This window comes from Coptis chinensis, chromosome 3 (genome assembly GCF_015680905.1).
Source record: "Coptis chinensis isolate HL-2020 chromosome 3, ASM1568090v1, whole genome shotgun sequence".
In the NCBI taxonomy this organism is placed as follows: Eukaryota; Viridiplantae; Streptophyta; class Magnoliopsida; order Ranunculales; family Ranunculaceae; genus Coptis; species Coptis chinensis.
Window position 1 is genome coordinate 62228321 of NC_141458.1, and position 15318 is coordinate 62243638.

Below are 15318 nucleotides of genomic sequence, written 5' to 3' on the forward strand. Positions count from 1 at the left end.
ACAGTACTGAATTAGGAACAAGCAGTGTTCCTAAGATACATTCCTGAATGAGTTGCAAAAGCCTAAACTATGGGTGATTCAAGAAATTATGTTTTATTTTTGAGAATGTGATTCAATGGTGTTATGTGATGTCTTTTTTGTTTAGGACTGTGATTGCTGCATCATGTGATTATTAAGCCTTTTTCCAATCATAGCTAACTTCCAATGAAGTTTATGTAACAACTCAACTGCTAGTGCTCTTAAGAGTTAATAGACTGTAAGAGATGGAATATATATTGTCTTGAGAAAACTTTGTAAGCTTGCCAAATTCTACGTTCTTGTCTGTTCTGGACTTCTGCATTATCACTGAAGTACATGGAATACAGGTTGGACGAACTGATATAGTATGTATACATTTTCATAAGTTTAGATTGGCTCGTCTGATTCATTCCTTTTAATTTTTGTTGGGGTTGTCAGAGTTATATTCTTCATGACGTATGTTGATTATAAGTGGTTTGCTGACTATTTTCTAACAAGTATGTGCTACTGATTCCTTAGGATGTTGAGTTTCTTTACTGTTTCTGTTCTGCGGATGTTGTGGCAGGTATTTAGAACGATCATTTTTTTTTTCCTGATTATTCAATTTGAGTTTATAAGACTTGATTCTAGTGATCAATATAGACAGTGTTTTGTACTCCCCTAGAATTTGATTTGCGATTGACGAGTCTCTTTGGCCTTTCTGCTGTGCTAGGAAAGTCACTTCCTATCTAATTTCACCCTTTACACCAATAAAATATACCCAACCATTTTTCTTTATAGGTCTATGGTATTAGTTTGATTTAAATTGTTTTATTGTTAACTTGTAAGTGGCATGTAAATTCGATTACTGTATTGTAGACCAGTTAGAGATGAATTCCATTGCATTAGAAATTAGAAAGGAGCTAGACATGAAACCCTTAGAAAGGAGCTAGACATAAATTCCATTAGCAGTAGATAGTGAGGGAAGTATAGTGGGAGCAGCTGTCCGAAGGTTCAGGGCCTTGGATGCAGCTAGCTTGCTTGAAGCATGAAACCGGTTTTGCTGGCACAACATCTTAGAGTAAAACATTTTGTTTTTGAAGGAGACAATGCTGAAGTGATCCAAGCCTTACAAGGCAACTCATACCGTTGGGGATGGACAGCTTTAATAGCTAATATTACCTCCTTGATATCTAGTTTTAACTCTTCTATTTTTAGATGGATTAGTAGGCTTTTGAACGGGGATGCAGATTCTCTGGCAACTTAGGCTTACCACCAGCTAAGGAAGTCCGAGTTGCCAAGTTGTATGATTCAGTCAAACTGTGTACCTTTAGTCGTTTGATGGCATATATATATAAGAGTATGAATTGCACCAAAAAAAAAAAAAAAAAAAACATGAAACCCTCTTAACTGTGTGAATAAATAGGAATATTGATTTTGATGATGGAACCCTCTAATATGTAACTGCTCACTTAATGAATGTTTGGGCTCAAGGGTAAACCTTTCATCAATATCAACATTTCATTTTGAAGATATAAGAGGTTTCTGGCGACTGCTTTAACTTGACTTATGGGATTCTGGAGCTTTCAGATGTGTAGATGAGTATCATATAAACCATTTTTTAGAGAGACCAAAGATAAGCTTCCTTAAAAGGTCTATGAGATGTAATTTTTTCTTCTTCCGTTAATTTTAGAAGCTAAAAAAGCTACTGAATGTTTAAAGTAGATGGTGTATCTAACATAGCAGGTAAGGAGTCTGCCCAATCTCATCTTACTTGGTTAAGAAAAAAGGAAAAGAACCATGAAGTTTCATAATACCGAACAAAGTGAGCTTCTACGCTTGCATTGCAATTCGTAGGCTCAACCCATCCATGACTGGTGCTAGTCATATAATATCACTGCAGCATCCAGAGTTTTTTATTTGCTGTGGTTTACATGTACTGTATAGGTGTAGTAGTATGTTTCATTGTGCTTTCATTTATATAGGTGTGCATTGAGTTGAACAATTCATATAAGAAATTACATTTATTTGGCCTGTACAAAGACACCTATCTTTGAAGACACATTTTTGGAATATAACTTGGGTTTTGTTTTCCTTAGGCTTGCTTTCAATATTTTGACCCCCTTTCAATTTTTATCAGCTTATATTATTGAAGCCTCACTTGTTTTATTGGCTTGTGAATTAGATGATGGGGCAAATTAATCGAGAGAGGCTAGCAGAATACCTTGGTGAGCTGCAGAGGAAAGAGGACACAAATGATAGATATGTAGCTGCTCTGAAAAGGGAAACACTGACTAGAAAGCCTTATGATAGAATTCAACCAATCCTAAAGAGGATGTCAAAGAAAAACCAATTCCTAAAGAGGATGTCAAAGAAGCTAATTCCTAAAGAGGATGTCAAAGAAGCTGCAAAGGAACAAAAAAACCAATTCTTTCTATGGATGCAATATCCTCAACTTCTTAGGAACTTAGTACCATTTAATGACTAAATGTTTTTGTTGATTTTGTAGCGTTTTATTCACAAATGCTATTGTACAAAGGATAGCATGTTGATTCATAGCGTTTGCATAAATGCTATTGAATTGATTTCATAGTGTTTTTTGAGTGCTATCTATTGACTTTTTTCTAGTAGTGTACTAGAGAAATATATCAGACCTTGCCTTTAGTTAATCTACAACTACAAAAAAAAACTCGAGACCTTTCTTAAATATAGCTATCAGTTGTTCAAAAGTTCAATTCTAAAATATAGCTATCAATTGTTCAAAACTACTAAAGTTGCATTACAGCAAACAAAAATTCAATTTTAATCTAAAAAATATACAAGCTAGAGAACATGAAAAGGCTACCTGAAATAAGTTTACAGCTTCAACCTATTTTCCTTGTTGCAAGTGTTTAAGTTGAGGACCTGAACCAAGTTTTCAAACACACTCTATTAAATTACCATCACTCTATTACATTAAGTTGCAAAGATCGAGGAATCAACAAAATTAGCCAAAATAAAAAAGACAAAAACGACCATGTTTTAGGAGTATAAACACTTGTATGCACACATGCAAACTCATATATAATATTGTCTAACAATAATAATAAAGAACTCCCTCAAACACATAAACCATTGTTGCATTCACTAAAGCAACAATAAAAACTACAATAATCTTGAAAATATTCAAAATCCTGGTTGACCTATCTGCACTAAAACTGTCATAACTTTATTTGTATAACTCGGATTAATACAAGGTAAATTGGGTATGAAACTACACTAAATTGTCTACAACTAACGTTCAGGCCATGAAAGGAGTTTCCCAACAGAAAATGCACAGAACGTTAAGGTCATCTATACACTAGGGAATTCCAGCACAGAAAATCAAAGTTTACAAGATGGTGCTCGGGTAAGTCCAGAAGACCATCCATCACCTTGGGACGGAACCAATAGTCCAAAACTATATCTCACAAAATTTAGTATTCATACGACCATGTGATTTATATAATTCCCCTGAACATCCATTTATGATGCACTCATATAGGTAAGGTCATCTATACACTCTCGTTATACTCCCCCACCCCACCCCATGTTTCCCCAACAGAAAAACATTAAACTTCATGCCAGGCTAACCATTATGTACTAAAATAGTCATAGCTTACTGTGCAGATATCGAAACAAGATGAATCCAATTTTATTGGAAAGCAGACTCGCAGATCTAAAAATCTTATTCAAGCCCCAAGACCAAATTCTCAAAAACGATTTTTCAAGAATCTTGTGAACCAACACCAGAAACTAAACCAAATATAGATCAATAAATGTGGTGGAACTTCCACTGATAGATGGTGAATCTTAGAGTTGGACCATGGAAGAACTTGAGGAAGCTGGATAAAAATATGAAGGATCAGTTTGTGTGAAACAAGTCTGTGAAGTATCTACATACAGTACATGACTTGAGATGACTCCAGGACTCCATGATAAGGTCAGATATTCCTAGCTTACTATTAGTTTGTGTCATCTTAAAATCTTGGAGGTGTGACCGAACCATCTTTGCAAATTAACTAGTGAAGACGTAAAGGTTAAATTACATAACATGTGAGTATTTGTTTCTAGTCCTTTTTTTTTGAAGCAATAATAAGAATTATGTGAAATGATATTGAAATTTAGCAATTTTTTTGAAAGTAGAATATTAAACGACTAGCAAAGGAAGGCGGACGGTAGTTGTTGAATTTGCTTATATAATCTATCCATGAAAATGATCCAATTATGATAAGTTTTGGAAGAAGTGTGATGTCCTCTGTGGATGAGAATCTATTCAGTGTGATTTTATTGTAGACAGTGGAGCTGCTTGGTGAAGTAGCATTTTTGGAGGAGGAGGTTGTACTGGTGGAAGAATAGGCGGTGAATGTTAGACAAGGCCTTTATGAAGAAGCTGTGAAGATTTGATGATCCAAGAGAATTAGGGAAAGGCCGAGCGGTTTATATGAAAAGAAAAAAGAGAAACGAAGCTCTGAATGTAATGTTACTGGAAATCCAGCAGTAGTGGCAGGTAGCTGAACGCAATTGGTAGCAAAGCTTAGGCGTGATGAAATTGGGAAGCGTTGTAGAAAGTTTGGAAATGAGAAACAGCCCTGGAAAAGGATACAGTGGTCCGAAGACAGTCGCGGCAAATAGAAGGAGTCTTGCAGTAATCCTAAAAGGAAGAAGAAGCAATCCCCAAAGCAGGCAGAGCAAAGAATTAGAACCCCAGTGAAGGGAGCTTGAGTGGCGGAAACATCCGTGGAGAAGCGTTTGGAGGCAGTGAAAATAAAGGTATACAGAGTTAGCATTTGTAGTGATATATAAGAAGTAGTCCTGTTTCTAGTGATATTTACAAAGTAAATGCGATGATGTGACGGTTTTGCATTTCCAGCTAGAATGCAGAGCAGTGGAAAATATTGCGGAAGAGCGCTGTATAGATATGCCTGAGGAAAGAACAGGAGAAGGAAGCAGGCCAAAGAAAATGTGCTCAGAAGTTTTGAAGTGTTTGTTTTGAATTTTGTTGAGGACGAAGACACAAAAATACAGGCATTGAGAGTCAGAGATGTTTTGTTCTGTAAAGCAAGTAGCTTATGAGGAAAGTGAATGTGACGAGGCTTATGGCATTTGTAAAGTGAGAAAGAGAGACAGTGGGTCCTACAAGCATCTGTGCGCAATTGAATCCCACTCTATTGATGGCAACGGAATGACAAGCTCTCTATTTATAATGCAGAGAGTGAAGTAAGTATTGTTAATTAACAGTAGTTGTGGTGTTTTAGGCTATGAATTTGGTGAGGAAGTGTATAACTGTGTGAGGGTCCTCCTTGGGAAGCTCGGCAGTGTTGAGTTAAAGGGTCTTACACAGGAGTAGAAGCTAGCATTCTGGAGGAACATCTATAACTCCTGCAAGAGGAGGTCGGGTTGGTCAATGATGTAAGTGGTTTGACATCTATTGGTTGAATATCCCTAGTAAAGACGTAAAGGTTAAATTACATAAAAATAATGTTACAAGTACGGAATACCATCCTTGCTCTATGTCTCTATATGACCTTCTCTAGGCAGCATACGACACTGTTGATAGTTTAAACTCTCAAGTGCTTTGCTGTTTGCTCTACTACGTTGCAGAGCCCCCATTATATTGAGCTCAGACGCGTGTAACTTTCACTCCAAAACAGTGATTTCAAGAAGCTTAAATTTACAGCTCTTGAAAATCACTTTTATTTGAAAGCAACCGCAACTTGCATGTCCGTTTTAATAATAGAGGTAGTGCAAGTTCAGTAGAAGAAGGCGATAACACTAGGGAATTCCAAAGAGAAAAATCAAAGTTTACAAGATGGTGCTCGGGTAAGTCCAGAAGACCATCACCTTGGGACGGAACCAATAGTCCAAAACCATATCTCACAAAATTTAGTATTCATATGACCTTCTGATTTACATATTTCCCCTGAACGTCCATTTATGATGCACTAGTATAGGTAAGGTCATCTATACACTAGGGAATTCTAGCACAGAAAATCAAAGTTTACAAGATGGTGCTCGGGTAAGTCCAGAAGACCATCCATCACCTTGGGATGGAACCAATAGTCCAAAACTATATCTCACAAAATTTAGTATTCATACGACCATGTGATTTATATAATTCCCCTGAACATCCATTTATGATGCACTAATATAGGTAAGCTCATCTATACACTCTCGTTATACTCCCCCACCCCACCCCACGTTTTCCCAACGAAAAATGCAATTTAACGCCACCAAACCACGAACCGTCGAAAAATCCAGACTGACCATTATGTACTAAAATAGTTGTAGCTTACTATGCAGATATCGAAACAAGATGAATCCAATTGTATTGGAAAGCACACTCGTAGATCTAAAAATCTTATTCAAGCCCCGAGACCAAATTCTCCAGCACGATTTTTCAAGATTCTTCCGAACCAACACCAGAAACTAAACCAAATATAGATCAATAAATGTGGTGGAACTTCCAATCGATGGATGGTGAATCTTAGAGTTGGACCATGGAAGAACTTGACGAAGCTAGATAAAAATATGAAGGATCAATTTGTGTGAAACAAGTCCATGAAGTATCTACATACAGTATATGACTTGAGATGACTCCAGGACTCCATGATAAGGTCTGACAATGGTGATCGCTTACAAGGTCATACTTGACTTGAAGCGGGACTTCGAGACCGATGTTCTTGACTTATTAAATTGGTCGCCCGGAATTCTAACTTGATATCAACGATGATCTGCAGTCCATGTATGCCATTTATCTAACATGAGATTATCCCACCGACTAAACCGACTCTCAAAACCGAAAAAAGTATAAGGTTTTCCCAAAAGAGGTTATCCTAATAGAAATACGCAACAAGGGTAGAACTTCGCAATCCATAGATGTTTAAAATCTTCCTATTTAGCATTAATTTGGGTTGTAACCCGGTTACAAAAAGTTTCTCAACCCCAAAACAATATTATAGTAGCCATCAAACCCAACACTTACATCCCAAATGGAATATACAATAAATCCAATATGATCTAACTATACTAACACCCATAACACATTGCACCTAGACGCAACATGCAAAATCAAACACAAGATGCTTGCCAAAAATCTGACCGAGAAACAACAAAACCAACGAAACTACCCGGCAAAGATTAATACACGCAAACTATTGAAAGATTGATATTGGAATAGAATACACGCCAAAGTTCCTTCAAATTGAAATATAAAGATTTGTTCTTTATATCACAAATAAAAAACAAAAACAAAATACCCAAAATCAAAAGCAAAGCAATATATCTTACCGACTGTAGAAAACCCCAATTCGAGCAGTTCTACCTGGCTCCACAAATCACTGCAAAGAACACCAAAAACCCCACTTTAAAGCTAAAACAATCAATCAAGACAAGAAAAAAAAAACGATTTCAACTAGGGCAGGGAACAAAAAAAACAAATCTTTTGATTTTGTTGTAGCTTCAATGACTTTTCAATTCTTCTCACCTCAGTAAAGTCAGAAACAGTGGAGGTTGAGGGTGGAGGAGAGATAAGCTTTGAAGATGTGGAGAGGATGAGGATGAGTTTTAGAGATCGATAGAGGAAAGAAGTTTAAATTTAGTTGGAGAGAGACGACAATCTAGGGTTTTAACATGTATTTTTTTTTAGTATTCCTAATTTTGTTATGACTTGCAGCGGGAACACGAAAACTGGAGCGCGAAAAATATTTGCAGCAAAAAGGATTATTTCCGTCCAAACCAAAGCCCATTGGCAACACCGAAAACGTCGCAACAAGGGCATACACATAGTCTATCCCAGAATTACCAGTGATGGCAAGGGGGTTGCAATAGATATTTAATCTATAGCAGCACCACACTCGTTGCCAACAATAAACATTTTCAATTTAATTATTTTTCTTATTTTTCGTAAATTTAAGCGAACAGTTTTGCAACGCTCAAAGCGTCGCTCTAGGTATTTCCCAAAATCAAAATTCTATTAAGATGGATGACCTTTAGCAACGCCACACGGTGTTGTAAAAGATGACTTGTTGCAACAAATTTTAGGCGTGGTGAAAGAGTGCGTTGCAACAGACCCCTTTTGTTGTAGTGTTTTTCCGGTCTTGTATATTAATTATGTCGGATATTTTATTTATGTGTTTGCATTTTAATTTTCCAACCTAGGATGTCTGTTATTTCCTACATTTTCCAAAATTTCTACCATGTCAAATAGTAAATTAGTTATCTCTAATATTATATTATATAGGTAGAAACATATATAATAATATTAGTAATAATAATATATATACATATATATTTTAGACGTCACACTTAACGGCAAATTTTACCGTCATGAAAATGCACTAAAAACTGTAAGAAAATGGTCATGAAAACGCACTAAAAACGGTAAGAAAATGCACTAAAAACGGTCAGAAAACGGTTAGAAAATGGCTAATTTTTCTTTCTATAAATAAGTTCAACACATCCTTCACATTCACTCCTTTCATCTTCTTCCCTCTATACTTCTTATTCTAAATATCGTTTTTTAGTTCGCTACAAATTTCAAGCTTCATGGATGCACTAGAAAAGTTTGAGTAGCAGCAGATTGAATATGCTACTCAAGTCTTCATGCTCGGTTGTTTTATTATAGTAATGTTGTTAATGTGGCATATTGTCTTATCTAATATTTAAGTTTGTATTTTATTCTCCGTGTCATTATGATGTGTTTTCACATCTTTGTACGTTGTTACATCTTATTGTGATATTATATTTACATTTTCCTTGTCTTTCTACTTACGCTATTTATTTACGCTAAAAAAAAAAAAAAAAAAAAAAAAAAAAAGAAAAAAAAAAAAAAGGGGCACTCTTTGTCACATGCCCCATTCTTCTCATCCACACTACATCAATGTTTGCGCCATATTTTAGAAGATACACATGGTCTAACTACCCAATGACACCTCGATCCATATTTTCTACATCTTCGAATTGGTGCCTATTTATAACAAGGATAGACACCTCTAAACACCAACTTCCTTTTTTCCGCTAAATTTTCTTCACCACTCCATCTTTAATGGCCCTCACTCGAATTTTCGTGCCTGAGCAAAATTTTATGGAAAATTTCCGAAACGGTCTTTTTCATCCATTTTTTGACACGGAAATTTTACATCGAGTATAGTACCCTCTTTTACATCATAAGCAAGCATTTTATTCCAGAGAATTGGTCCTGTTGTTCTATAAACATGGTTATTTCCAAAACAAGCAATTCTTTGTCCTTGCAAACGGATGCGAGCGTGAATTAACTATAGAAATCATCTCCGAAGTACTTTAAATTCCCATTACAAACTAAGGAGTACACCTTCAGGATTCACCTTTCGACAATATCAGACATCTGATGTTTGCAACTATCCTTTACAGCGAATACAACTGGAAAAACCGTATTGTTTATCAACGATCCTTACAAACAAACCAATTATTTGTGATCCAATGGCTTGCTCATAATGTGCTCGGCACATCTAATACTTTCGAAATAACAAAACCCCTCCTCCATCTACTCTGGGTCTTGCAGACTAACTGCAATGATTTTTGCATTATTAAATTTCTCTGGAACGCTATCGCACGTGCCAAGAAAAAGGCAGCTCCTTTGCCAACCATTGTGACACTTATCATGATACGTTGGGGTTTTTCTATTACTGCCCCTAATACACCTCTCAGAATAGCTAACATTCTCACCATTCACTCAGTTTGTAGGAACGGTTTCTGGAATCCCGACGTTGCAAAGAACCATGTCGGTGCCAAAACTGACGAAGCTTGTTCCGTTGACAACATCTTCATTGAAAATGCATTATGCAACGTATTTAATCCTATGGAAGGCCTTCGTTTAATTCACCAAGGACTGATGACATTATACAAACGTCAGAACATTATCATCACCAGTCTTCTTGAATTTCACGACCTGCGGACAATACAAGAAGAGGAACAAGCATAATTCTGGCACAGCCACAACCAATTCTTGGCAAATCAAACTCTCATAATGGAGAACCATGCCGAGATTTACCAGACATAGAGTGAAATGTTACACGAATTAACGACATCGAGAATCTTATAAATAGATTTCTCTCACAAAAGGACCCTCACCGTTACTTGGGCCCATGACACAATTTAAATTTTTCAATTTTATATTCTTTGTCATTTTCTTTTTAGTTTTTAAATATAGTGCAATTTTCCTATGATAAATAAATGTAATTTGTTTTAATTAGTCATTTCCATCGTATTCTCATTTTTGTTTATCTTTGTCTACAGGTAGTATCTTTCTTCACACGTCTTCTACGATGGCATCTCCAAAGATTATTCCAGAACAATCTTTCCATTCGTTGCTGAATTCTCCTACATATGGACATCTTTCCAGAGATTTCATCACCCGAGTTGGTTGGAACTCCTTGATACTACACCCTGAGCAGACATACTCTCTAGGCTTGGCAAATTATTTTTACAATCATATGGAGGATCTACCTACTGATGGTTTCGTGTCGAACGGATTTGCAATCCGTATTGGTAACAACCGCCACCCTTTTTATGAGCCAGTAGTTGCTATGGCTTTGGACCTTCCTCCTTTTCAGCCCGACATTCCCATTCAATACATGATAGAAAACAACTTTAATGACTATTCTTGGGAAAATTTTGCAGCCCATTATGGCGATGGCCTTGCCCAGGTCATTGAACGTGCAAAAGCTGGCCGATGGCCAGACAACACTATTCCACTAGCCAGTATGACCATTAATGTTGGAACTGCCATGTTATTTATTTTTCTGAACATCATGGGGGATTGGCATTTTTCCACTGCCTTAAAATCAGCTTGTAAGACGTTCCATGCCCTGGCTCAGCAACATACCGCCTTCGACATTACATACCTAGTAATTGAGAACCTTACGAGGAATCGGTCTTTTCGACAGCACTATATCACTTTGCCAGTTACAGCATGCATGATAATGACGACGTACTTCCCACAGTTTGCGACCACGTTTCAGGACTGGGTAAAGGTAAACTCTATGTGTCCAACAAACAAGATAATTCGTTCTTTGCGATTTTGGGTATGGCGGCGCCCTGCATGGTATCTAAAGAAAGTTCGTTGCTTCCCTGATGACGATAAAATGATAGCTCATCTAGATACTTCAAGGAAGAGGAAGTGGAGCAAAGTCTGGAAGGCTATGATAGATTGGCGTGACGCAAAGGAATGGCATTTCTACAGAGACGAAGCAAGGATGGACCATCCCCAAGTTCGTAATTGGGGCAATGTGAGTTGATGTACATATTTGTTTTACGTTTTGATATGAAAAATAAATAACCTAAAAGTCACTACAACAGAAAGGGTCAATTGCAACGCCATCTAGTGTTGCTACAAGTACGACAAAGCGCTGCAAATGATCAGTGGCAATGCTAATGTGGGCGTCGCAAAGGCGCTGCAAAAAATTGGGTCACAAAAACTAAATTGAGACGCAAAAATTGGCGTCGCAAAAGCTTGAAGGTTATTGCAACGCCTTGTTTCGTTGTTGTTACTATATTAGCGTTGCTAAAGTATTTTTCCCAACTAAAATGATTTTTAAAATATTTAAACTATTTGCAGCAATTAGTGTTGCAAAAAGTTCATTTCAATTGCACCTGCTAGCATTGCAAAAGAATTACTTTTAGTTGCACCCTCTGGCGTCACAAAAGAAACAAAGCATTAGCTACAGCGTCTTTGTTGCAAAAGGTTTAAACCATTAGCTGCACCGAAGGTGTTGCCAAAAGTGTGCTTGTAGCTGCCCCACTACCCCACTGCTGGTGGTTTTAGCCACACCAAATGTGTTGGTAATTGTTTAAACATATTTGCAGCACCCTAATTTTTTTACAATGAGCTTGGCATTGCAAATGGCTTTACTCACATATATATAATAGGTATTACGCATTATTTTGAATCATTGTAATTTTTATAAACCTGCCCAATACAATTTATGATTAAACTAAAAACCCCAATTAGATATATTCATTCATAGCAAATCATAGCAAAATATATTTCATTAATTAAGATCATCCAAACAAATTATTTGAGCATCCACACAATTAGTTTGCCAATACACTGAATTACATAATCTTCAAAGTCATCAACAAAATAAGATTAGTTCTTCAAAAAATAAGATTTTGGCCAAATTCCCATAATCTGCTGATTCGAACAACACCCAAGTTTTCCTTATCAATATACCGCCAACCAATCGGCCAATCTGGTACAAAGAACAAATTGGAAAAGAAAAGAGGCATTAGTATACTTATCCAAATTAAAAGAAGATCAACGCGAAAATGCAAGTAAGGAATGCATGTGAAATATTTTTACGTAGTCAAACTTTGGTCCCATCAACAACATAGAGATGCCTCATGCAAAGGAAGTCAGATTATTCTTGGACCAAACCAACTCCATAAGGAAGGGAAAGCTAACAAAAAAAAGGTAAAGATCCTCCAGATTGACTACTCCTCTCCTTGCTCCCTTAAGCCCGAGTATGTCTAGCAATAATATCTTTAACTAAATCAAGGCAAGACAACTATTACAAGAGATCAGTAGATAAAACTCCTCTGGTTACTAGCTAATGAGCTGTTTCGTTCCTTTCTATGAAAATCTGCGACAAAAGAGAATGCATCTGACAATTTGTGAAGACAGTTGTACAATATCCTATAGTCTGAAACTAACTTTGAATGACTGATCATTTGTTAAGGAAATCATACTAACACAAAACATCTCAAATAGAGTTACTCGATCAGGCATGCAACCAATCAATTTAATACATACAGTTAAACTGATGCACTGCCCTGCCTCTAGGCTTGACTCTCTTTAGAGCAGCTAGACCTATAAGCACTTCATAAAGAGTCACCATCTCTCGATATTGCCTATGCCAGAGGACTGCTCACATGTATCATGTATGGAGAAGTATTCTTTTATGCAGGGAACCAATGACAGCACACTCTTAATAGCATTGACAATGGAGTTGCTACTAAGTTTGGCACGAGTGAGATAAATTTAACTATTAAAAGCAGATCCAACTAAAACAAATGAGCATGTAATTTGGCCCCTTATCCTACTGGTAAGTACATTATTAAAACAACTTAGCAAGTCCTAAGAGCTAGATTGATGGACTGACATTGTCTAGAATGAACTTACAATACCAAGACATCCCCCTTATCTCATTTTCTTCTTTATTTTTATTTTTCTTGTTATTATCCTCTCCCTCTCTTCACTGCCTAGTAGTTTGTATCTCTCCCACTAACCAAGGCTTGTTAGTAAGTAGGTGGTGTCAAGTTATTTCTTCTGAAAATTAATTGTTTGTATATCACAATATTGAAGTCTCATTTGCTAGAGAATAAGTCAAACTGATTATTCATTAGTAATTAATAGATAAGCTCATAAGCATCTATACTGACTATTTGAATTAAGATAATTCCAAGCTCATTTAGTTAATTTAGTTTGAACTAATGCATGTAATAAATTCAAAAATTAAACTAACCCAATATTTTGACAAACTAAACAAGGTAAAAAACTAACATATTCTCATAGCAGAAAAGAATATCTACTAACCATACTATGCAAATCAATCCACATTGGCAAAAACATGAAAGTAACGTGTGTCGCATTAAGATTAGGATCACTACAAGAAAAAAATAATGGCATGTAATCATCCCAACTAAGTAAAAAAAATTGGTATGTCTAGCCAAATTTTACGTATCTATATAACCACAAATAGCTACTTGACTAGCCAACCATTTAATTGAACCTTTCCTCACTTATATAAAAAAAACATAGAGAATATATATCTCTTCAATCGAAAAACTTAAAAGTATATGGCCAGGATTAAAATATGCCATTAAACAATGCATTACAAGGTGGCCTTCAACTAAGGATTACAAAATTGTAATCAACCTACTTCTACGGCCCATAAAATCTATACACCTGATGAAACCAGAGAAAGATAATGGCAACTCGGTCTTCATACATAAGTCTTCTCACCAAACACGCACATTACGGAAACCAATAAGCTCCTACTTCACTTTTTCAATTTAATCACCAATAAATGGAAACCAGTACCAAGTCAAATCACTTCAGTTACAAGAAAGGGCAACATAACATCCAAAATTACACCTCAAACAAGACTCATGAAAGTGAAAAGAAACAAAGGTATATCACTTCCCCTCTTTGAAAACCGAAGTCACAAAGATGCCTAGGCACGCCAGTGCAATCCTAGCAGCTCACCTTCATTTCACTAGCCCTATGCCTTAGGTAACATGACAGAAAACTCGCACAACCAAACCTTCCATTACTTTGACAGAGATAAACTTCCCAACTAGAACATGTACATCATCACAGTCATTTAAAAAGAAATAAATGTTTTTTTTTTTTAATAATCTAGAGGTTATGGCTGACCTCAACCTGTATTAGAAGAAAAACGGGGATACATAGTGTATTAGAAGAAAAACGGGGATACATAGTATTAGAAGAAATAAATGTTTTAAACCACAAGACAGAAAGGGGACGTAACTAGGCAGGGTGACTTTCAGTAACGCTAGCATATTAAACTAAGTGAAATACATCTATGGTTCACCCCAAGCTACCCAATACATTCACATATCACATACTAAAATGTAAACCTCTAAAACGCCCTCTCCTTTTGCTTTGGGAGCAATTTGAAACTATTATTTTAGTAATGATACAATATCAAAACCAAAGAAAACCAAACAAATTTTGGTATGTAACAACGAAAACAAAAGATAACTTTTCTATACCAATAACCTGACATATATATAACACACATTAAGCAAAAGAAATTGAACAAATATGATGAAGCAAGGAGAATGATACAGAAAATTCAGTAATGAAGTACCAAACACTTATAATAATGAAAACATTACTAAGAAGTTCAATAAAACCTGAAACACTGCAGGGATTGTGTACAGAAACAATGGCAAGAACCGTAATTTTTGTAGATAAACACAAAAATGGTAAATAAATTACGACTAGAGGGTAAGAGAGAATGAAGTATGAAATAGAATAAATCATTACAAAATATTCAAGCTTTGATAACGAAAGCTTCAAACTTCAATTCGTTTAAAGATTGGAACTTTAATTCCAAGATGCAAAACCAAAAATCAGAACTCGAAGTATATAAGCGAGGAGGTTTTCTCAATTTAAAAGATGTACCAGTCAAGAATTGGTAACCAAAGAAGCTTTGACATTGTCGATTCACCAGATTTAAGCTAAGAATGGACGAAATCAGTAAGAAAAAAAAACTATAATGAAAAAAAAGGGCTTGC